At 29.5% G+C, this 25,172-nt stretch overlaps 1 protein-coding gene across 1 annotated transcript in view; it reads right to left on the bottom strand.

Moving 5' to 3' along the window:
* LOC113372637 (homeobox protein prospero-like) overlaps positions 1-25,172 on the bottom strand; it is a 171,525-nt gene that overhangs the window by 48,339 nt on the left and 98,014 nt on the right. The window contains exon 3 of the mRNA XM_026612995.1: positions 12,395-12,432. The gene's annotated coding sequence lies outside the window, so the exon portion shown is untranslated. The remainder of the gene's footprint in view (positions 1-12,394; positions 12,433-25,172) is intronic.

A 25,172-nucleotide genomic window follows, 5' to 3' on the forward strand; every position in this document is an offset into this window, starting at 1 on the left:
TTGACGAGTTGTACAAGCAAAAAATACAAGTAAACAATTGCTCCAAAAAACGTTAATTTAGGTCGGTCTTCCGGTATTGAGAACTGCAAAACAAAAAATAACAGTTGATAATAATCATACTAACTTTCCTCCTATATCGATTCTGGTGAAATACCAATAAAAATCAAGCTATTTTTGTTAAACTATGATAGTCGAGATAATACTCAAAAAGCAATCTTGCATAAAAACTTTGTTTTATCCAATCGCGGTTATATTTAGCTACTGTATCCATCTGCTCTTTGAAACACAAGCCCCGTATTTGATTTACATACAGTACGAAATTGAAATGAAACCATGGACAAAAACCATACACACAAAAGACATCACACCAGTAAGAATAAATTGCCGTCAGGAGGGGTAGTTAGCAGCAATTTATAAAAATTTAAAAATCACAGACCAGAGAGCCAGTGCATGTGCATATAATAACAACGTAGGTCCGGCATAAAAAAGCAAAAAAAATGTTAAAAATGGTACGTGTGCGGATATTTTTCATCTCGGCTGCAATTCATCATGTCGCCGACATAAAGCCGCGGACTCACTGTTCTCTGGGAGTAAAGATACCCAAAATGTGACCCGTGATATTAAATCAAACACAATAATAATGAATATATGATAAAATAATTATTAAAGGTCTGACAGTTATGAATAAAATTTACCTTTAAGTTGCCAATATTTTTACTAATATTCATTAAATCTATAATTGTATCTCAGTCACAATTATATTCTCAGAATTGAGAACCATAAAAAATATATATAATACATTTCAATATAAATTGATCTTTACATCTCAAGACAAAGAAAGACTCTAAAGTCTAAAAATGATAGAAAATACATTTTCAGATTTTGGGAACCCTTTTTCCACCTAGTTTCGCATTCGTTTCTCATTTTTCCCAGTTCTGTCATTTTATCAAATGCCCTGAAACAACGCTGTTGCAATGTTGTATGAGTGTTCGCCACTACAAATGCATTTTCCCTCAGAAACATTGCATTAAAAATGCTAACCCTTTGCATCTCTATGCAAATAAGGGGCGAGACTTGCAGCTTTTTAATATTCAAAAACGCATCTTGAATGAGCGCTTCTTTGCCTTTGTCTTTATGGACTAAATAAATGATTTATAAAAAGGTTGCTCCGACATCAGAACGACAGTTTAAACAAACGATTAAACGGGGAAATTTTAATATAGAAACAGAAACATTTTGTTTGAAAACTAAGCGTTCATGAATTATTATACATATTATAAAATAATTAGGGATGAAATAATAACATATATTAATAAGAAAATCTGAACATTGTTAGAGATTTTAGAAATTGACGTATTAAGGGGTAGTGTAGAAATTCAAAAAATCGATTTTTTTTTTATTTCATATTTTCAAAGTTTAACTATCTAAGATTATGGGTACGAGAAGGTTTTTGAAAATTTGAATTATTTTCGGAGATATAGGCATTTTACTGACTCGGTCTCCAAACTGGTCAGAACAGACTTTTTCAGTACTGTTGACACGATTTCTCGAGTTTTAATCGACCGATTCACTTGAAATGTTCAGAGAGTCTTGTTTACAGACCTATCTATAGCCCGAACTAGGATTATCCTCAAATTCCAATTTTTACTATTTTTAAAAATTTCGAGAAACTCAAAAAACACTTTTTTTTCAAACAGTCGCCAATTTGTAAAAAAAATTTTTTTTACTCATTGCTAGTTTGGGTGATTGCGACATCATTGTAGATCAATTATCTTTTAATTTTTTGCATTTTCGACGGCTAGGAGTACTGAAATCGTGTCAAGACTGAGGTGCCAATTTTTTGAGACCACCCACTTCATCAGCTGCCAGTTTTTACAATTTTCAACTTTTTTATTTTTTAATTTTTGTTTTGTATTTTAATAATATTAATAAACAAGTGATGAAAAAATGGATAGTAAAAACAATCATTGCTTTCTTTTACGACACTTTAAACATGACCTAAAATTCATCGCTCTACACTAGAATACCCCCTTAATGTAACATACATTTCTTTTTCAATATTGCCCAGGTAGTGTCGTGGTGTAGTTTTTTGGCTGTGTGGTTTGGATGATCCTTGAGATGGCTTTTGAAATTGACTGAATGTGTTAGTATTTCATAAGAGTTTATGTTGGCGCCTTTATGTAGTAACCAATTCGATACATACTTTGGTGCATTCATATTTTTATTTGGGCACCTATGAATTTTTATCACGTTCGATTTGGAATAAATGACGAGGATAATCCGAGGTTCGCCAAGGTGTTAGTCGAGCACTAAGAAAAGCAATACTTATGAAAGTATACAAAAATCTCATGAATCACCTTACCAAACAGAAAATTCGATAATTAAAATAATTCATAGTTTCATGACTCCGTTACTGCTGCTGATGTGCTGTTTGTGTTTTGTGTATTTTAGAACAAAAAAAAGCGCTGCTATGTTTGCTTAACAGTCATCGAACGCGTTCGCATTTTGCGGCATAAAACATCATATGCTGGCATCGGCGACCGGCTAGCTCTCTCCGGCTGAGGGATTACGTTAGCGCACAGAGTTGCCCGCGTTGTCTGCGTTTGTCCGCGTCGCATACGAATCGTAGAGTTTGGGTAAAACATTATCTCCCCGGACAATGCGTGTCTATCTGTGTGCTTCTAGTGCTGCTACTCGCGCGATATGGCCAACTATTTCAGATTCAACGAAAATATGCGTTCGATAGATAGCTAGCTACAGCGGAATTGTGTGGAATCATTGCGAAACAGAGCTGCTGGGGTAACTGGAAAACTGGAATTTTAATATGACACCGAAGTTTTGTTATTTTTATTCCAGAATTTATTATTAGATTTTACTCATATTTTACGTTTTTTGATACTCATAAGATTAAAAAAAATCGAAAGATCATCGAGCATATGTAAACTTTTAATGCAGAAGTAGGAAAAACTGGGTACGGTTGTGCCAAGGTACGATAGTGACAGTCGTCATAATAGCTAAACTATACTAATTTTGAGATACAGTTCAAAAGGAAGACAGATGTAGTATGTTTGTTTGAACAAGTTTATATCATTGCTTTCAGTCAGCACCCTACATTAATGGGCAGAACTAGTGTAACCGCCTAAAAAAGGTGATTTTTGGGAATTTATATTAAAAAAACTACTTTATCAATCATTTCAAAATTTTAGACATGTATTTATACCTGTTTTAAGAATACATAGTAAAATTTTTGAAGAAAAAAAATAAATATTTTTTAAGTTATCGTCGATCTCCAACGACGCGACAAAAAAAGCCCTTCACTGCTACAGTGATTCCGGCCTTCTACGTGGGTGAATTTAAAAAAAAAATTCTCGTTAAACTAGATAATATTGTCTGTTACATAAACTACGATAAAGAAAAAAAAATAAAAAATTGACAAAATGACGGCGTTTTTCAAAAAAAGTCGAATTTTACGCAAAATTTTGGTCGTTTTTGGACTGCCAAAATTCGATTTTTAATCCGATCAAATAATCGATAGTTTATTTTACGGAGAACTATATATAGAACATGTAAAAAAAATTGATAGTGATCGGATCATTTGTTTTTGAGTAATCGCTGCAGCAAATTCGGAAATTGCTGTTTCGAGAAAAACTCGTTTAAAGTTAAAATGAACGTTATACTGTGACTCAAAAACTATTTGAAATATCGATTTAAAATTTTGATATGTTATTTTTGAAGGTATAACCTATCGAAATATGAAAAAATTGAAAATTCGATTTTTTAAAAATTTCACACTAGTTGTGCCCCTTAACATGATCTATAGACAGCATTGCTTTTAAAAAGTCAGAAGTAAGTTTTTCCGTTCGATATTATTTAATAATAACTGTTTCTTGTATACTAATAGATTACTTTCTTTGTTATTTTCTAAATGTTAAACATAAGTCGTTAATGACCAGCAATTAGTTTTTACATAGATAATTTAGCTCAATATATAAATCATGACGATGATTTGTATTCAAAAGCGTTGGATACGGTTGTGATATGTATTTCTTGTCCTTTTTGGGTGACAGATAAAAATAATTAAGTTAACTAAGACAAAGTGCTAGAAAATTGTAAAGGAAAATTCAATATAAGAATAAAAGGGTTTTACAAAGATTTCTTATTAACTTTGTTTAAAAAATTATGTTATTTTATATATTGTTATATTATATTTATGCGTTTTGTTGTGCTGTGTTGCATATTTTTGTCAATAAAAATTATTTTGGTGTTCATACCTATTTGCTATTTTTATGCGACACTTGCCCTTTTTTTTGTAAGATTTGATTTTATGACTAATGCATCAAAGTTAAGGGCAGTATTTCATTATTTCCACGTAGACAATGTTCAAATTACCAATTTTTTCCACCTAATTGGTAGATTAACAAAGTTATTGCGGATCAAAAAAGAAGTGTCACAACCGTACCCTTGTAAGTTGGATTTACCATGAAATGATATGTATTATATAGATACTAATAGTACTAAATCTTTAGTTCTTTATACATCCATGTTGGAAAAACTTGAATTTTATCCCCGAGGGCCAGACCGAGTCCGGCAATGCGACTCCACTGCCGGATGATCCGCGCGATGCTCCGGAGCGCAACGCACACAGGCAAAGAGTGAAATATGAGGACTGGTTTAATGCACAGCCCATTTATAAATTATAGAATGACAGCGCCGCCGCCACCGCCACCGCCGGCCCCGGGCTTGACGTAGCAACGTAGAGGCAGCCAGAGAGCTTTCGAACAGTGAGAGACACCCGGCCTACGGTCCTACCTACCTAGTACCTACCTACGGTTGTTGCATTATAACCTATGAAATAATTCAATTAGCCGATGGAAAATCCGTACGCAGCCGAGCCAGATTATGAGTATATGAGCGTTTGCTGCGAATGAACGATATTATTAGCGGAGCGAACGCGGAAGCATGATTTTGCCGCGTTTTGTCGGCATAGAAAATGAGACAGATTTTGAGCAGCAAAGAGGAAAGATAAAAGAGGAAATAGGAGAGGATAGTTAATGAAAATTTAAATTAAATTGCTCGTTTGCTTTAATCAACAGAAAAACAGATAAATACATACTAGAGATCATTGATGCTAATCTATGCTAATTATAATTCTTTGAATACGCTAATGAGGAAAAAGCAATGGATGCTGCGATTATTATTCATATTTGTCCGTAGATTATAATAATAATACACTTTTTATAAAATTACTAGCAGACCCGACGAACTCCGTTTCGCGACCAGATGGTTTCGTGAGAAAGATGAAGAAATTTTTTGTTTGTTTTATATTTGAAAAGGAAAATTTGATTTTATTGCACAACAGTAATGAATTTATTTCGATTACAAAAATGAAGTGTTTTTAGTTGAACTTCTCTAGGTAAATGAATGTGAATTCGCAAATTATCCGTTTCATTAAAGTGCTCTTTGGTAAACCACATTTTTTGTTTTTTGGTCTGACGTTAACACAAACAAAGCGGATGGTTTTCCAACTCGTGAACAGGCAACGTATAACTGCCCATGTGAAAAACAATAATTTTCTAAATAATCTCTTTGAAATTTATCCCGCAAACACTAAGCGATTGACCTTGTGACTTGTTAATTGTCATTGCGAACGCAAAGCAAACTGGAAATTGCAATCTTTTGAAGTCAAAGGGAATACCAGTCGGAATCATTGGTATGTCACCAAATCGTTAGCAATATGTGATTGAATGGTGAAACTCAGTGCGTGTACATCATTATTCTTTGCGGCAAGAATTGCTCGTTGACTTAACCAAGCATAATTCTGATAATTCTCACTAATGTCATTACTCGAATTTTTAACGGTGCGTGAAGTTTCAGCAATTTGCATTAAGGCACGATGCCATGCACAACTAATTTTCTAAGCTATAAACCTTGCGGAGCCCGAGATTTTTCCAAAGAATGCAAAATTGTCGAGATCGGTTCGTGCGTTCTTGAGTTATTTCGTCAGGAAGAAAAACCCGACTTATTTTTATATATATAGAAGAAGAAGATAATTGTTTTGAAATTATTTAAAACAATTATTGATTATTTTTATTACTCGAATTTTTAATTGCGGTGCGTGAAGTTCCAGCAATTTGCATTAGGACACAATGCCATGCACCACTAACTAGCTATAACCCTTGCGGAGCCCGAGACCTTTCCAACGAATTAAAAATCGTCGAAATCGGTTCGTGCGTTCTTGATTTATTTCGTCAGGAAGGAAAACCCGACTTATTTTTATATACGTATATAGAAGATAAATATTTCATCTACCTTTGTTCTATTCTGATATTATCAGCTGTGTTAGTTGCAACGCACAAGGTTTGATAAAAAAATCTACAATTAAGATTTGGAAGATGTTGCGAGGTAACATGATATCGAAATTCAGACAGATGTTAAACGGTATTACCTGCTCTCGATATCGGCCACGTGCTCGGACCACCACATAGGTAGTAACACGTGCCCTAAAGTCAGATGTTGATGATATTAATAACCAGATTCACGAAAGATTGCTGTGTAAATCTTATATATTAAACTAACAAAAATGTTTATAAATTTTTATAAAAGTTTAGACATCATTCAAAAATTCTGACAAAAAACTAAGACATATCGAAATATCATGCGCGACTGAATTATCAATCTGCAATTAAATTTTATGACAATTTACACAGTTTTTGTGCGAGAAATTGTAATATGTGATAGCCGATATAATTTGGTTTTGGTTTTTTTAAATTCATTTATGACAGAAAGGTCAAAATAGATTCGCACAAAACTTTACAAAAATAGTTATAACTACATTAACCCTTTCCACTCGGATGCCGTCGCTCCGGCGACAAAATTCATACAACTTTAGTAATTCGCGAGCGGAAGGGGTAAAAGTAGTTGCAGAGTAATAAAACAACTATAAGATCAAGTGATGATTAAAAAATGTTTATTACCATGTTAATAATTTATTGCTTAATAGATTCAATTATCATTTCCTCGTTACAACAAAAACCAATTTACCCAGCTCCAAAACAAAATCATGAAGTAATTCGATATCCAGGAACCCTCTTCTTATCTAAATTACCAAAGGGCACAGTATAAGTTACTTCATCAGTAAAATAAAGATCTGCATATTGGTCAAACAAGCCGTATAAGTAAATATAAAACCTTTGACAACCCCTTCATGGTTTTCAACCCCGATATAAAGGACAATATACAAAGAGTTATTTTCGATGCATCTGAGGACTAGAATAATAGCGGGGGATGAAAGATGCAGGTATGTATAAAATCTTGAAAATATATAAAATAAAATGTAAACTCATGTTATTTTTGTTTACAGGACAGCTGATTCTCTATATAATATATTTGTAATTTTAAATTACTTATACAGTTGCCTAGTAGATAATAAAAATATAATAAAAATGTAAATATAATAATAAAGGTATAATGAAAATGTATTATATTACTCCAGCATCAAAAATTAATTTGCCCTTTTTTAATTTTTAGATTTGCAAATTCTTTCTATACTTATTGATATTCAGCATTTTAACTTTAATTTTAATCCAAGCTAAAAAAGCATGTTTCTAATAAACTGCTTTTTTTATTTTATTCTACTATCATTATTAGAATTTTCTCAAAATAAGTCATATCATTTTAATATTATACTCAATTCAAAATCATAAGTAGTAAACAATAAACGTCAAAATTAATAAATGTTCGGGATTCTACTTTTTTGTAATATTAAATCATAATTGCAATAAATAATTTAATAACCAGTTTACTGCTCAATAAACCAAATATATTTTTGTATTGAATAATAATTAAATTATTGTTTTATTGCCATTCATTCGGAACTATTATACATCTTTGATTTATATTTGATTTTACTTTTTATTAAATCTCTGTAGTTGTATGGAAATATTGCAACATTTTAAATTTTTTTACGTAGAATATAAATTGTAGAAAAATAGAGTAAGTAAAATGCTAGTTATTTTGATTAGTTTGAATAGAAACATACATTGGCATTTACCATTAATTAATATTTCTATGGAAGAATATATATGATAGAAATCTTTTTTAATATTATCATTTTATATTGAAAGAAGCCAATTACTCTATCAAAAATAAACAACAAAATAAACAAATTTTAAGACCGTAGGACTGAAAATGCTATAAAAATTATACACTTTAGCATGTACTCACATATTTCTAGAATACAAAGCAAAACATAATTCAAAATAAATCTTTTATTCAATTTTATGACATTTGTGACGAATGGCATCTATCAATTTACCACAAAAATCTTTCGAGTTAACCCTTAAATCTTTATGCAGGGTTGCACATGTCTCGTCGAGATGCAAGCTGCATCATATGGATTTTGGCGAAATATATTATATTTATGAAAATCAACCCAAAACACCTTTTTACCTATGAATAATCGAAAGGATTCGGGAAAAATATGTATCGGACTACTTGAGATGCAACATGAAATTCAAAGGGAATGCAAGTTGTTTTTGGGTTAAAATATCGAAACGAAATAAATCCTTTTAGAGGAGTCCTTAGCCAACTGCGGCGAGAGGGTAATTCCTAATTCTTTAGGGATTTTGTTTGCTTGAATAATTCTATTATTGGCAAAAAAGAAGATGTTTTTGCGGACAGGTGCGTCTATGAAGAAAACCCAATCTTGTGTGAACGAGCGGATATCGAGCCTGAGAACTTGAGGATTTCTTATGATTTGTATGAGAACTTTTACTTATGAATATTTTGAAATGATTGAGAATTTTGTGGGAAAATATGCAAAATAATAATAAGAAATTATATATATATATATATATATATATATATATAAACAATCAATATATTGAAAAAATCCAGGACTTATCTATTGAATATATATATATATATATATATATATATATATACAAATTAACAACCAATTGAAATTGATTAAATTTGATAAATTTTCTAAATGATATTTACATAAAATATGATATATGAATATTAATTTGTAGCAAAAATGTTGAAAAAAAAAATTAACAAATATGCTCAAAAAAATTATCACAAAATATCAAAATATATTCAAAGTAATACTGAAATCTGCAAACAAAATTAATAGCCGATTATTCTTTCTATTATAAGACACTTATACAAAATATAATTGAACTATATTGGTATTCATAATTTTATAGAGAAAAAAATTTTCTTTATGATTATTTTTTCTCACAGAATTCTCAATTGCCACTAATGCCCCATGCCCCTATTTATTTACATGTTTGTATCAAGCCTTCAAGAAATAATAGCAAAACGATTTTCAATCTCGAATGCCCCAGTTCCTTACAGCATAATAAAAGAATTATTAAACACGTGTAACAATATTAGCATTGTACTCAAAATAACCAGTGTTCTCAATAATGTCTTGATGACACAAAATGCCCGTATAATTTTTACAAATAATCGCTACCAGCATGCGCTCTTTTCGACTGGAGAGTCGAATAAGCCACGATATTGTATTTATAATAGGAAATGAACAAAAATGCATTTTCGACATAAGACGAAGTCGCCTAGCACCTGGCTATGGGCATATTTCACAGTATGGTCCCCCCGAATATATATGTTTTGTTTCTTAACCCGCAGTAATTTAATCACCATACATGGATTACCAGGATTTAATAAAAAATATTTGTAACATAAATCTTATACATAAAAAATAGAAATGATATTGTAAAATTGTTTTTGTCTTAAGTTTTATTGATGTAACTTTAATTATTTCAAAAAGGCTAAAAAAATCGTTCAAATAAACAACAAAAGTATCAGTATGGCATTCTAGAGTCTATTAATAAACATATCATATGTATAAATGACTTCAATTAGGTTGGAATAACATGGTTGTATAGAATTATTTTAAAAAATATATATTAGAATAAAATAAAAAATATATAACAATTACCAATTATTCATTTGACCAACACTATTCTTTCCTAGCGTCAGCTTGCAAACGTTACTTTGATTCCAAACTTCAAAATCATAAACGCTCATTTTAAACCATAAATCGCCCCGCAGAAAACTTATTCAACTATTATATAATTTGTGAATGACCGGACCTAAGTATACCCTTATAGAATTTTTCACAGTGTGCTAAATAAACCGCCCTTATAAGGTTCCGAAAATCTTTCATGTCTTATTTCACCTGAGGAGGCAATTCTTCGCTTTGAGACAATAGGGTAACAGCTTGTACGAACTGGCCGAAAACTTGTAGTTTGTGGGCAAATAGTCAGAGAGCTGATGGAAAAAATATATAACCAATTCATAAAATGTGAAAATATTCATATAAATCAGCTAGACTTATTTTAAACATTCAGTTGCCTATAGACTTATTACCCATTATGGTATAACATAAAAATAATGGTTTTTAAATTATTATTTTCTGGAACTACTCATTGAGCGATTATTTCATTGCTCTAATATTCTCATCAATCATTAGCGTTGTTAAGGATATCCCAAAACTCAACGTCAATCCGAAACTAACAAAAATAGAAATATAAATTATCTCGATTAAGTTAAGTTTGAAAATTATGAGCTTGCGAAACTTTTGTGACAAGTTTTCGGTTATTGAAAATTAAGACATTTTGTTAAGCCAAGAATTTAAACTGTTCTCAATTGATCGACTTTGAAGCTACCATCCTTTAAAAAAATGTAAATAAAATACTAGACTTGAAAAAAATCAAGAAAAAAAAATAAAACCCCAAAAACATTTAATCAAGCAAGTGTAGAGTTATCATTATTGTTTTATTATGAGCAGATAAATAAAAATTGCAAAATATTTTTATTAAAACCACTAAACAATTTATGTGGCAAAGAAGCTTTACTTTGAAAGATTTATTTTATTTCGTCACTAGCTCTACATTTATCAATTTTCAGTAAGGAACCGTCTTTTTTTGGTAGTTGTTGAGTGCCAACTTCCACCGAAATCTGCTTCAATTTCGGAACTCGACTTCCGCCAATTCAAAAGGAAACAAATAAAGAAGATACTCTAAAGATTTTGCACAAAAGGAAGCGACAAGGTGCATCTATAACTTTATATAGCTGTAAAATATTTTTAACGTTTTTAAAAAAAAATAGACGGCTGGTAGTAGAAATACAATCAAAATTGTAAAGTAACACATGTTAAGTGACAATTGAATTGATGTAAAATAGAAAAATACGTCTGAAGATTCCGTAAAAATTCAGAGATAAATAATGAAGAAATATACGATAACACATGTTAAGTAACAATGGAATAGGTGTATGTAAAAACGAAAAAGTTTACTGAAGATTCCGTGAAAATTTTATGTAAATAGTATAAGAAACACGGAGTAACTACGTCATGGGATACAAGTAAGCTTATACAAGGATTTTGAACATAAATTATTTTTTCTATATCATAATTTATTAGCAATAGCCTAAATATTGAAATCTATCACTTTCCTCTCTTACAAGAATAAAAAATCTTAATCTAATTAGAATCTTATATTGCTTGTAAAATCCCTTTGATACTTTGCATTTTGATCGATTTACCAATTATTATTATGCAAGTAGCTTTTAAAATATTAAGAAAAAGCAAATAAATTCTTCTTGTTTATAAGACTATAAATAACCATAATTTATCTCTCAATTGCAGCACCTTACCTGAGCATTTCACACCTTTTGCTCCTTTTTATAAAAACTTTTAAGATGAATGGTCAACGCGTGCTGAGACCATATTTACAATCCATTGATGACACAGTGGTCAGTCGCTATTTACCGTAAATTATCGTAAAATATTTATTGAAAAAATAAGTAAAAACGTTGTGTAATACACGTGTAACAAGTACACTAAGAGCTGCACGTGTTAAAAAGAAAAAATATAATAGAATTTCTTGGATTTTTGGAACTGAATGAACGAAAGGTCATATGAATGATTAATACAATTGATGAATGATTAATACAACTTATAATTCAATATTTTTTCCAATTTAAATTTAGATACAATAATTAATATTACAGAAAATTAAAGTTAAATGCAGCTAGAAATCGACTAAGAAATTTGTTGTAATAGAGATAGTTGAGTATAAAATTAAATAAATTTATAATAATTAATCTGATGAATAGAAGAGACTGAATAAAAATATTATATGAATAAAATGTATGACAATTACTATTATTAGTATTACGCAAGGGTATTATACTCTAACAATGTTAATGAATATTGTTAATCATTTTATATTAGTAATCAGTATAAATTATATATATGCCAAAAAGAAAAATGTTAACAATTCCCCAAAATATAAAAAATAAATATAAATAATAATAATAATAAAAATATAAATACTTATTAAATAAATATACTAGTACTTACTTGATTATAGATGCCGTTGTTAAATGCGTTATGTTTTTCTGCAAAAAAAAAGAAATCAGTATTAGATTTGGGGATACATTAAAAATATAAGATATTCAGAATATGGTATCAATGCAATGGTATTCAAAAATTGTAAATATATACAAATAAACTATATGCAAAACATATAACTTTATATTTATCACGATAGGACCGAGATCCATTGATTGCCAGTCAAATTTCATTTGTTATACTCTATAGTCAAATTATTCTAAATTGAAGAAAAACTTCTAATAAAAATTTGAGTTTTACATAATTATTATTTACATAAACCTATTTCCACATTATAATTGATAATTTAGATGTATTTCGCAAACCAATGAATACTTCCTATGAAGGCCACCCAATTTCAATTCATACACGACTTCATCCATCGTCGAAGGGTTATCTCGTTATGTCCTTTGGGGTATTGAAATATGATTTTTATATTTACACTGCTCTGAGAATGAACCATTAACTTCAATAAATTATATCCTAAAATAATCCTATCTCTGAAGCCTAATGAAGCATGCATTATCACCCATAGAAAATGGTTTGGCATATCGAGTTAGTCTTTGTTAATCATTAGTGGTTTTGATTTGTTTTGTGTAGGACATGTTATATTTGATCCGTTTGCAGTATCGTGGGTATCTTGTTTCAAGTAAGGGGCATGTTTGTTATTCTACGGGGAATGAAATTAGAATGAGGCCTTTTAAGATGAAACCAATCAATATTTTTTATCAATTTTATTTATCTAATTTACATTAGATATTTATTATATAAATTATAGTTATTTCATTATACGCAATTTTTTTTGTATGTTAAAAATGATACTGTCAAGATTTTCCTTACATTCATCTATATTAATAAGAATATTTCAATTATTTCTATTTTTTGTATAGATTTTAACAGTAATCAATGCTAAGTGTCCTATGAGCTGTTTTTTTGCACATATTACCATAGTATTTTTTTCGAGAGGGCAACCCAGTGGTAATCTACTCTAATTTTATATGTACACCAAATATTAAATATATTTATATATCTATTTAGAAATGACCAAGAAAAGGTATTTTCACTTAAATCTATAAACTTATTTGATATCATACTGCTTGATATCGAGCATGTCGAGGTTGAGATAATTCGTGCTGAACCACGTTCCACACGACGGCGTGTTCATATTATTTTAATTTTTGTTTGTTTTGAGAACAAGTCAATTCTTTGTTATTTGACTATTATATTTGAGATCTATTATCTCAATTGGAAATTTGAAGTCATACTGCTTGATATCAAGTTGCCCGAGGTTGGAGCTCTAACCATGAACTAATTTATGCTTCGAAGATTTATCAAATTTCAAATGTTTAAAATAGAAATATTTTAAAACTAATTTTGAATATAATTATAAAAATATAAAATTATACGTGAAGCAGCAAATTTAATTAGATTTCAAATAATATTCAAATTTTACTAGAAATATATTATAATTGATTTTAAATATAATTATAATAATATAAAATTATACATAAAGTAGCAAATTTAATTAGATTTCAAACAGTATTCAAATTTTACTAGAAACTAATTTTTCATTCTTATAATTTATAAAAGTTTTATTCTTATAATTTATAAAATTTTAAATGTTAAGAGAGGGAATATAAAAATTTTATCTTTAATTTTAAATATAATTATAAAAATATAAAATTACATATATAGCAGCAAATTTAATTAGATTTCAAACAATATTCAAATTTTACTAGAAACTAATTTTTCATTCTTATAATTTATAAAAATTTTATTCTTATAATTTATAAAATTTTAAATAGCGGGAATATGAAAATTGTATCTTTAATTTTAATTATAATTATAAAAATATAATTAATATTTAAATAATAATAATATAATTAATATTTAAATAATATTTTTCTACTTTATTTATAAATTATGTTAGATTTTTTCAACTAAATTGAAAAATTTGTTCAGAATTTTATTTTTTTGATCTTATTATAGATTTAATAATAATAATAATACTTCATAAGTTCTTACACAATGACGTGCTTTCAATTATTCATAATTTTTATTTTAAAAACAAAAGTCTCTGATTGAATGAAATTGATCTACAAATCATAGAAAATAATATAATACAAGCAATCTGCAATTAAAATGAATTAAAATAAATAAACCCATAAAAACAATGAATAACAAATAATAAATGCACATACAAAAAATTAAAAATAATCAATAAGAATGTAACTTTTTGCAATAATGTAGTTCACAAACTTCAAGAATGACGTTTTTGGTTACAAAAACTGTGCTTCCAATAGCAATTTTGTGGAATTTTTAATTCTAATTAGAATTGTATACTGCTTGTAAAATCCCTTTGATTTGATTTGAATTTAGATCTATTTTACCAATTATTATTATGCAAGTTGTTTTTAAAAATTTAAAAAAAAAACAAATAAATAAAACAAAAGTTCACAAATGTCAAAGAATGATATTTTTGGTTACAAAAACTGTACTTCCATAAGCAATTTTATGGATTTTTTCAAAATTTTCTTTGAACGCAGAGATAATGTTTATATTAATTTTGCTACTGAAATTCTTTTATTTTAAACATTGAATATTATCAAAAAAGACTCATTAAGATCATCTAAGGATACATAAGGATTAATGTTAATTTTGAAGCAAAAATAGATATCTGAGTAAATTTAATCGTATTTAATTAAATATTTCTATTCCCCACCTTAAAATCGTCTCTGGCTCCTTATCCAAGCCATGTCCCTGGAATATACATAGAATAGGTTCGCATCTAAAACTTTAATTAATAAAAGCATAACAGCGAAACAAATATTTCGCACTCTGCTGCGCACACACTTCCGATTCCTTTGATCGGCGGACCTGATGGTATGGGCGACCAATATTGTTTTTGTGCATCTAACTAACCAACTAACACTCGGTGTGTAGGTTAGTGGAAGAGACGAGAGTTTCCGATATTGCAAAAACAACACACAACACACAACAAGTGATAATGAGGAACCATACTTGTCCCTTGATGAGGGACAAGGAAATTGTGCACAAGATTCTAGAAGACAAAACTTGTAGGTAGACACATAAGGTAAAGGTAAAAGATACTAGGGCGGATTATAAGAGACAAATAAAGTTATACATATAATTATTTATGTTTGTATATTATAATATAATGTCAATTACACAGGCCAACAAAGAAAATGGTACAAACAGTTAAGTATATTTGGGGCGCTGATTTCAAAAATAACATTGTTTTTTTTCTATGAGCTTTAGTTTTCAAGATATAATATACAAGGAATGAAAGTACAAAATAGTAATACAATTCAGAATGTTATTTTAATGAGATATGTCTACTCGTACATACAAACTTACAAGATCAATTCGGCTTTAGTTGGACGCTGTGAAAAGTTCTTTTCTGTGACGACCTAGATTGGACCTGGTTTCGGCAACTTCTTTTCAAGTTCCAAACTAGAGCTGATACAAAAAAATGGTTTGCAGATTTGAAATCAGCTATAAGAAATACTATAAGAATACTATAAGAATCAGCTCTAACATTTGATGCACCAAAATTTTTGTATGCCTGTGTTATCAATGGCAGTTTTGTGATCAAAGGAAATTATAATAGTATGGTAAGTTTTTTTTTTAAAGTGATTACAAAGTCCACATCATCATCAGTAAGTTTTTCAGAGCTTAAGCTTTTACGATATGTCTGAAAATGCCGATTTAGGTTACTTTTAAAACAGGATTTTAATATCAATAATACTTTGTATAAACAATATTTAGTACAACTCTTGTTTAGACAGTTACTATTTAATTTTTTTTTTAAATTTTTTTATTTACATTTAAGAATTGCAATCTGCCGTTCTTATACAACATACAGTAATTTTGATGGATTTGTGCATTTTTTTATTCTTCCTAATTTCAGTATCATATCATAACACTTATTTCTGTACTTTATCTTATTTTTGATACTATCCTTATTTCAATTTAAAGGATTTCTTACCATCAAAAGAATCTCAAGACAACGTGTCATATAAATGTTTTTTTTTTTAAATTTGTCAATTATAAACCATAATTCTACTGTTAAAATAAATGTCGTTTTAGCTCAGCACTAGTAATAATTTTGCACTGTAATTTCTAGTCGTGTATCTAAATAAATAAATATACATAAAAATGAATAAATAAATTTAGGCAAATATTGCACCTTAATTAGAAAATTGAAATAAATTGTATACCATACATTTTTGAAATATTTTGAAAATTTTATACATATTTATCACAATTTCTCCTTTACATTTTGGAATCAATTATATATCCGCCGACAATTTAATGATATTTTAAATTAAAAATGATTTTGAGAAAAACAGTTTTTCTAAATTTTCTGGAAAACTCTTACGCATACCTTAACTGTTGAGGTTAGAATAGGGCTTATAATCAAAGATACGAATAAAACTATATAATTATATTCAATCAATCAATTATTTAGCCACCAAAATTTAATAATTATTACAATAGAACTGAATGAACGAAGCACAATTTTCTGAATGTTCTCGAAAACGGCTGTATGTACCTAAATAGTATGTTTAGAAAAGAAGATACGAATAAACGTATCTGTATGTAATTTTCTTAACTAATTTAGTAATTTTCTTAACTAATATAGCTTACCAAATAAATTGGTCATATGTTTGTATCTACCTCTTCGTAAATAAAGTCAATTTGCTTCGAATTAAATTCTATATCAATTTGCTTCGAATTAAATTCTATATACGCTGTTGATAATAAACTCAATTATTCCTTAATATTCTAAATAAATATAAAAAAAATGAATCGGTTATATTACTCGTGATCAGGTTCTTACGATAAGCAAAATTTATTCCTAAATGACCTTCACGTTTTCTTACAACTCACATTCCCTCTTTTTCAATTCATTCGTAAATATATTTCTTTCCTTCTCTATATGAAAAGATTTCTTACGACTCACAATTCCCTCCTTTTCAATTCATTCATAAATCTATTTCTTTCCTTCTTCATATTACGTCACAGTTTCTTCCTATCTCTTGTCTTAGAGTACCGTCCCTTTCTTAGGCACACACATACACGATATCTACGTGAAATATGAATGAAATCCTTTGAATGTGTTGGTTGAAATTCTTTAAGTAGTATTTTGTGTACAAGGATGACGTAAGACGGAGAAACCCCAGGAAGTCGAACGACCTTGCGTAGTAAATGTTTGATAAGAAAACAGTAAGGTGAATGTCTGAGACTTTATAAGTGAATTTCTAAGAAAATTGTCTTGGGAAATAAGATATTTTTCTTAAAATTATAAAAACGAAGAAATATATTGTTTTAATAATTTATTTAAACGCAGCATAATTTATTTTCATAAAATATATTATTACTAGTATAAAGTGTTTATTAAAAAATGTTTGAAGTTAGTACTAGTATATTTTGTATTGTTAAAAATTATAAATGACATCAATATAAATTATATATATATATATATATATATATATATATATATATATATTATACATACATATATCTTTTATCTTTAGCAAATACACTTTTCCAAAAACATAGATAATTTTCCTATAAATAAACTCTAAGTAACGAAAACCATATACCATATTGTATAACGGACAAAAATAATAACGAACTTATCAAATAGCGTTCATTATCTTTAACAGTTTGTTGTTACCACTAAGGGGTAGCTCATTTATTACAGAAAATTTAACGGTTGTAGGAACTCCATATGCATATAGCCGTTGGCGGTGGAATACACCTACAACGATGTACAATATGGTGAAGAAAGCGATAAAAAACAAGTTTAAATAAATTGAAAAAGTTATTTTTTTTAAGTTGAAAAAAGTCGAAAAAAAGGAAAATTTAGAAAATTATTACTACTTTATTTTCCTTCGTTAACAGAAACATGTATTACATACAAATTAAACTAAAATTGGATTAAATTCAAAGAAATATTTTATATGTAGAAAATTAAGTGTAAAAAAGCTTAGTTTTACTTGAGTATAAAATAGAGTATATTTTTTTAAATAATTTTGAGAAGAAAAGATTTATATTAGATTGTAAGTGGCTAGTTATAATTTAGAAGCAAATAGATATAATTATAATAAATGTGAGAATGTAATCTAATATCAAAATAAACAGAAAAAAATGTTATTAAAATAGCTAAGTAATAATTCTTATTGATTAAGTATATTATTTTCAAAATTGGGAAGGTTTATGAAAATTGCTTTAAGATGTAATAACACTTGGAACTACTTATTTTATACAGTCACAACCTGAAAATATTTTAAAGATCTTAACATTTTAGAATATATTTTGTTTATTCGATAGCAAAATTTAAATTTAAATATGAAATTGTCTCTGTTTTATACGTTTGACATTGAAATATACCCGTCAATATACAAAATTCTGATTAAATGAATTCTCCATAACGAGTACACTCGTCTAACACAGTTAATTGATTGATTATTCCTAAAAATTAAGAAAAATTGATTAATAAAATATATACAAAATTTGATATTCTTAATCAATTCATTTTTTTTCAATTATATTCAGATCCGTGTGAATTGGTGGTAATCCAATTTTAATCAGCTGAAAGATTTCTAAATATTATGTCTTTCTTGCTTATACTTGATTTCTTACATAATTTCCTAGAACTAGCCTCTTTCCTTAAAGTGTATTATGATTAGACTAATGTGTCAATGCACTACGTAGTAATTATGTCCGGCATATGAGTTTGAAGCTGATCTATTCATATTGTCAAAGGTTTATGCATTTAAGAGCAATTCCAAATGAAATCTTTTATAAAATTCGATTAATATAGTTTAGAAGTGTAACGAGAAAGTGATTTTAGTATACAAAAATAATGATATATTACAGGTACTTATAGTTGTGGAATGCTATGCAGCCTAATGAAGTCGACTAATAATTTCCAAAGGGTAGTGAACATGTAATGTTCAATTATTACTACGACATGTTTAATTATTACTACGACAAAATTTCGACCTAGCTCTTGAAAATAAATTTTCTTATAAAGTCCCAGGTGTTATGATATCGTCACAGCCGGTTGATCGCGCGTCGATCAAGGCAGCTGCAAAACGGTGACGTCAAAACACACACTTAGGTCCCCAAGTCCGAATCTTATGGGCGAAGGGAGAAGTCCCATTGTTATGACTTACGAGGTACCCTGCATTACTGGTTTACGGAGCGACGATCGACGATCGAGGCCCGGTGCGCGTAGCTCGCGCTCCTATAAAAAAACAAATAGTCGCGCTGCAAGGGGAACATTATTTCGTCTTTGTATTTTGTATGAGCTGCTAGTTCGGAGTTTTGATGATATGATGTAGGTAGGCGCAAAAGCAACGGGACTGGGGTTACTTTCGCAATAGCCGTGTACCAGACGAGAGGTAGGGGATGGGTATCTAAGTTGCGAATTTGAGTTTTGCAACTGGGGAGTGAAATTGAAAAATTTGTATGAAACCAAATTTTTTCAATCTAGATCTTTGCTACAAATTAAACCAAATTATAACAAAGATCCCAGATTATAGCTTGCGGGGTTCATAATAACTGCATACTATTACATTAAACATCCAGGAGGCGATTCTGCCGTAAAATAGATCAATGTTATGGCACGACTATGTTATGTAGCAGTTTTCATAAAAAGTGGCACTGAAAACTGTCAAAATCCTATGTGGTTGTTGTGCAGTCAGGTGTATTAGATAGACAACCTAACCTATAAAACGCATAAATGTCAACAAGACGATGTTATTATAGCCTTATGTTTGAGATATGGCTCGATTACATATGAGTGTAGTTGCATTTTTTGTGCAAAACGCCTAATTGCACAGCATATACTTAGCATTTTGACAGTATTTAGTAGCTTTTGTCTGAAAACTGGAATGTAATTGCCATAATATTGCTGTATTTTACAGCAGAAATAATCCATCAATATTGGTAAATAAAATAATACATACATATTACATAACATAGCCTTGCCATAGCATTGGTCTATTTTACGACAGAATAGGACCCTGAATGTTTAATATAATAGTATGTAATAAAATGCAATTATCATGACCTGCGCGAGCTATAATTTGGAATAGATTGTTTAAATTTAGTATAATTTCGTATCAATACAAGATCTAGATTCAAAAAATTTGGTTTCTTAATCTTTTCTTCTATTGTACATTTTTTTAATTTAAGTACTTTTTCTGCAGAGATGAGTATATTCGTCATGCGCATAAAATAGTGGTCATTTGCTATTTAAAATAACAATTTAAAAAAAAATGTTCTGAAACGTTCTTTGGTATATTTTGAGGCTATGCCTGCATAAAATTAATAGTTTTAAGCAGCATTTTCGCTTAAGGCAAGTTGCATTAAAAAAAATTATGTGCTTCAATGACTTGAGACAATATCTGAACCAATTTCTTTTATAAAAAAAAAGGAAAAATAAAAAAAAGTTTATATTTTTGCGAAAATATCTTATTAGCTAATTATATTTTTTTCGGCGTTTCAAATCATTTTGAATATAATAAGATCAGATTTGGATTAAGTGAGCTGATTTTGAACTTTTAGTTGATGCTTTCTCAAAAACGGCTAAACCGTTTTGCAAAAATTTAAAAGCCAGTCGATATGATTCGATTAGCACACGCGTTGGGTAGTTTCTTGAGATGATCGGCTAAGACGTTTTTTTTAGAATTAACAGAGAAGTGCAAAATTTTTGGTCTAAAATTCAGCCAAAAATCCTGGATTGATTTTGAAAAATCAAAACCATTCGAAAGGTATCATTTTGGTTCTTTGAAATGATCGGCTAAGACATTTCTTTAGAATTAGCAGCAATATCCAAAATTTTTCATCTAAAATTCAGCCCAAAATCCTGGAGTAATTTTGAAAAACAAAAACCATTCGAAAGGTATCATTTGGAAATCCTGCAGCTTAGTTTTTGTTAAAGATCAGCTGGGCCGTTTTATCTCATTTTGGGTAAGCTACTTCCAAATCATTAATTCAAATTTTATCACTACCAAAATAATTTCGAATTATAATTTTCTTCCCTTTGTCTCCGCTCCCTACTTGATGATGCGGCAGAATCACTCCGCAGTTCCGCGCACCTGGATATCCCGATTCTAGCTTTTCTACTGGTGGTAAGGGGATTTACTTGTATTCATCGCAACTTTGGGTGCGTAAGCGTGCATGCTTGTATTTCTACTCGTATATTTAGTCATATATATGGGTTCGACAAAAGAATAATAACGTAGGAAAGAGAGATCTAGAGAAAGAAAAAGTCGGACAAGAGCCGTACATCTGTCTCCGAATCGACCGAGCGCGTGCTGGGGATCGCGGTAGCACGCGCCAGGAACTCGTCCTCTTTGCCTTAGAAAAGAATCAACTTGTAGTAGTTGGTTAAGGGCTGTTTTGAGCGTTGATAATGGGTAGAAAATTTACATAATGGTTGTTGTAATTACAAACAGTTGCGTGAATTGAATGATATTAATAGGGAAAACAAATATCATGATGAATCTTTAGACGATAAATAGAGACGATTAATTTCTACAAAAGCCAAAGCTTTAAAAATAGAATTTATCTGCATAAAAACAAAATAAAATTTATAATGTAGAATAGTGCGGGGCACAAAGGTCCAATTTATCTTTGAACATGTTATATTGTAAAAACCATACTAATTATATCACCGCGCCAACGTATGTACCGACATGGCTAATTCACCAAGACACGAATACACTGACAATCAGTGAAGAAATTAAAAAAAGTGCCCATAATTTCAAGACTAAAATTGACCACCATCCAAACGAACTGATTTCAAGTCTTTACAACACCACACATAATATAAGATTATAAAGAATACAATTAATAGATCTAACATATTAATCAGTAATAAGTTGTTTTACCATATTATTTAAAATAGATGTGTGTATGTATGTATATGTGTAGTCTATGTAATGTACTTTGTTTATAATTGTATGTATATTTGAGTTTCTTTTTTTTTATTATACCAAAATTATAATATAATTTAGTACACTAATAAAAGGTGAACCACTGGGTTTTCCTTTTAAAATTTAATATGTTATTTGTCAAACAAATTACTCAATGTCTTTCTATTTAGACAGATTGTAATTTATAAGAAAATATAAAAAAATTATATCACATACCAAACAAACAACCATCTAACTATATTTATTATAACTCTCAGTTGATTCATTATTGTAGAAATGCGTTTTTTACTGTTTTTCAAAACTTTATCACCAGGTCTTTTTTCTCCATAGGCGGAATAATAGATATAAAAGGATATAAAACTAGTAGGGTGTATGGCATCGTGCCTTAAGGCAAATTGCCGGAACTTCCCGTACCATAATCAAAAATCTTGGTACGGAACCCGAAAAAAATTACACAAAATGTGTACATATTATTAAAATCTCTATAAAATATCTGATAATTTGAGGTACATATATCCAATAAACATTTTTGACCGCCAAATGACATTTTTAAAAATTGGTATCCGCAAACACACACACATACACACACACACATATATCCATTTTTTCTAAGGTATGCTAAAATTTTCAGATACCTCTGAAACGTAAAGATATATAAGAATTTTCATTTTCGATTTTTTTGTGATTACTATAACTTACCTGACAGAAAGTTAATAAATAAATTTCATGAGTACATTTGTACAGAGATAACACTGTATATAACCTTGATCTGGTATTTCGTCAAAAGTATTCACCAGACTTGGAATAACTATTTAGTTAATTTATCTCTTGTAAAATAGTTTTTTATTTACTATTTTTTCATTGGATTCTGTTGGTTATTTTTAAATCACCCACTTGTAAGCTTTTATAGAGGTTATATAAAAAATTTCTGAACTTTACTTAAAATTAACAAAAAAGATCTTATAAAGCAATTAACTATAAAACAATTATATATAAATTATATTATAAAACAATTAATTAACTAAATTTAGGTATTGTGAACTAAACACCAGTGCTCACAATCAAAATAACTAACACCAAAAGGAAATACTTTGGTTATGAATTTTCAAATATTACCGTTTATTTACCTGGCTGGTTATACTTTTTGCCCCCTCTTTTCAAATATTGTTAAAAAATTAATAACTCTATGTGTTTCTGAGATATCTGGAAGGCCTTTAAGCTCTGCTCTACTCTACCTAATAATAAATGCTGCTTGAGCAGCAGAATTGAATAATATTGTCATCAGTAGTCTATACATAGTTTTGTGCATCAATAAAGAGCAATAAAAAATTCTTAAAAAATCTTCAATTAAGACCGTCCTAAAGCTTCAAAACAGTTCATACTTTCATACAATGACGTAATATTCTTAGTGACAATTTATGCAATTTTAATAAAAAATAAATTTAATTAACTCATATTTTAATAAAAATAAAGTTCTAAATTTGAAAAATTAAAATAGTTTAGTTAGATATTTTGGGTATCCTCTACGGCAGCTGTGGTTTCATCGTCAGGTCGTTCACGTGCGCCTTTTACTACCTTATAGGGGTTCTTGATCACGAATCAGAAAATTAGTAGCGAATTACGCGACATATCGCCACATGCCATGAATTGAAGAATGATAGACTTAAATTGTATTATTGTTATACCTTCTGATCAAGTTTTATGGTGTTGAACACGCTGTGTCGATGACTTAACAATTATACTGTTGTACGCTCTGGTGAATGTTGGAAATTGACTGAAAGGAGCACGCGTCTTGCAGTTTTTGTTTCGGTAAAATTGGGTAATTATCACATATGGCGTTTGGTAAATGATTATTAAAAAACCTATACTTATAAAGGATAACATGATATTCGATAATAATGTTAGGGTATGTTTATTTATTGTTATGCTGTAAGAGTTCAACCAAAGATCTATCACCCACAATCAGAAGCACAATCAAAGACAATCTACATGACGAGAACAAGCTCCGATGCAATATATGCAAATTCAATGACCGCATGTCATTCGTATTGGACTACAGAGCATAGGCTAGACGTCAAACTATCAGAGAGAAACTACATGTGACTGAATCAAAGCCATATGGCACTACCACCTAATGAGAACCATAATATGTGTCTACACCTAGGAGTCCATCCTATGCATATATTTATAATAGTATTTACATATGTGAATAGGTTTCTTGGACCATCAATAAGGGTTGCGTAGGAACAGCAAGAGGGTATTAATTGGTATTGTTGGCTATATCGTAAATCACAACTGGTCCTGATTTTTCATGAAAAATAATTTAGTTTTATACCAAGTATGTTTTACCCATAATCCTTTCAATGACTTTGCTTTGCATGACAAGTACGCTCTCCCACCCTAGACTTCTATTACTTTTTTACCGACATTGTAGCAAAAATATCGATCGATTACTAGTTGTCTGCGAATTCGTCGTACCCCAGTAACCCACTGCAAGAATAATATCGAACTCTAGCTTTTCTCCCCTAACATCATATGAGTACTGACTGTCCATTATGTAAGAAACAGCACGCGTTCAAATTTGCAGCAACAGAGGAGCAAACACATGCCGATTCCCAGGTCATAGTTCACACGGAAATGTCCTGGAGAGATATATTTTTTAACTAAACAATGTTGTGGGAGGAAATGAATAATGATATAATAAAAAAACATATAGGGTTAAGACCAACCATTGGGTTACCTTCTGAAATAGTCAAAAAATATCATCAAAA

This window comes from Ctenocephalides felis, unplaced genomic scaffold (genome assembly GCF_003426905.1).
Source record: "Ctenocephalides felis isolate EL2017-DRISC unplaced genomic scaffold, ASM342690v1 CF-g0.4_SCAFFOLD_01604, whole genome shotgun sequence".
Lineage (NCBI taxonomy): Eukaryota > Metazoa > Arthropoda > Insecta > Siphonaptera > Pulicidae > Ctenocephalides > Ctenocephalides felis.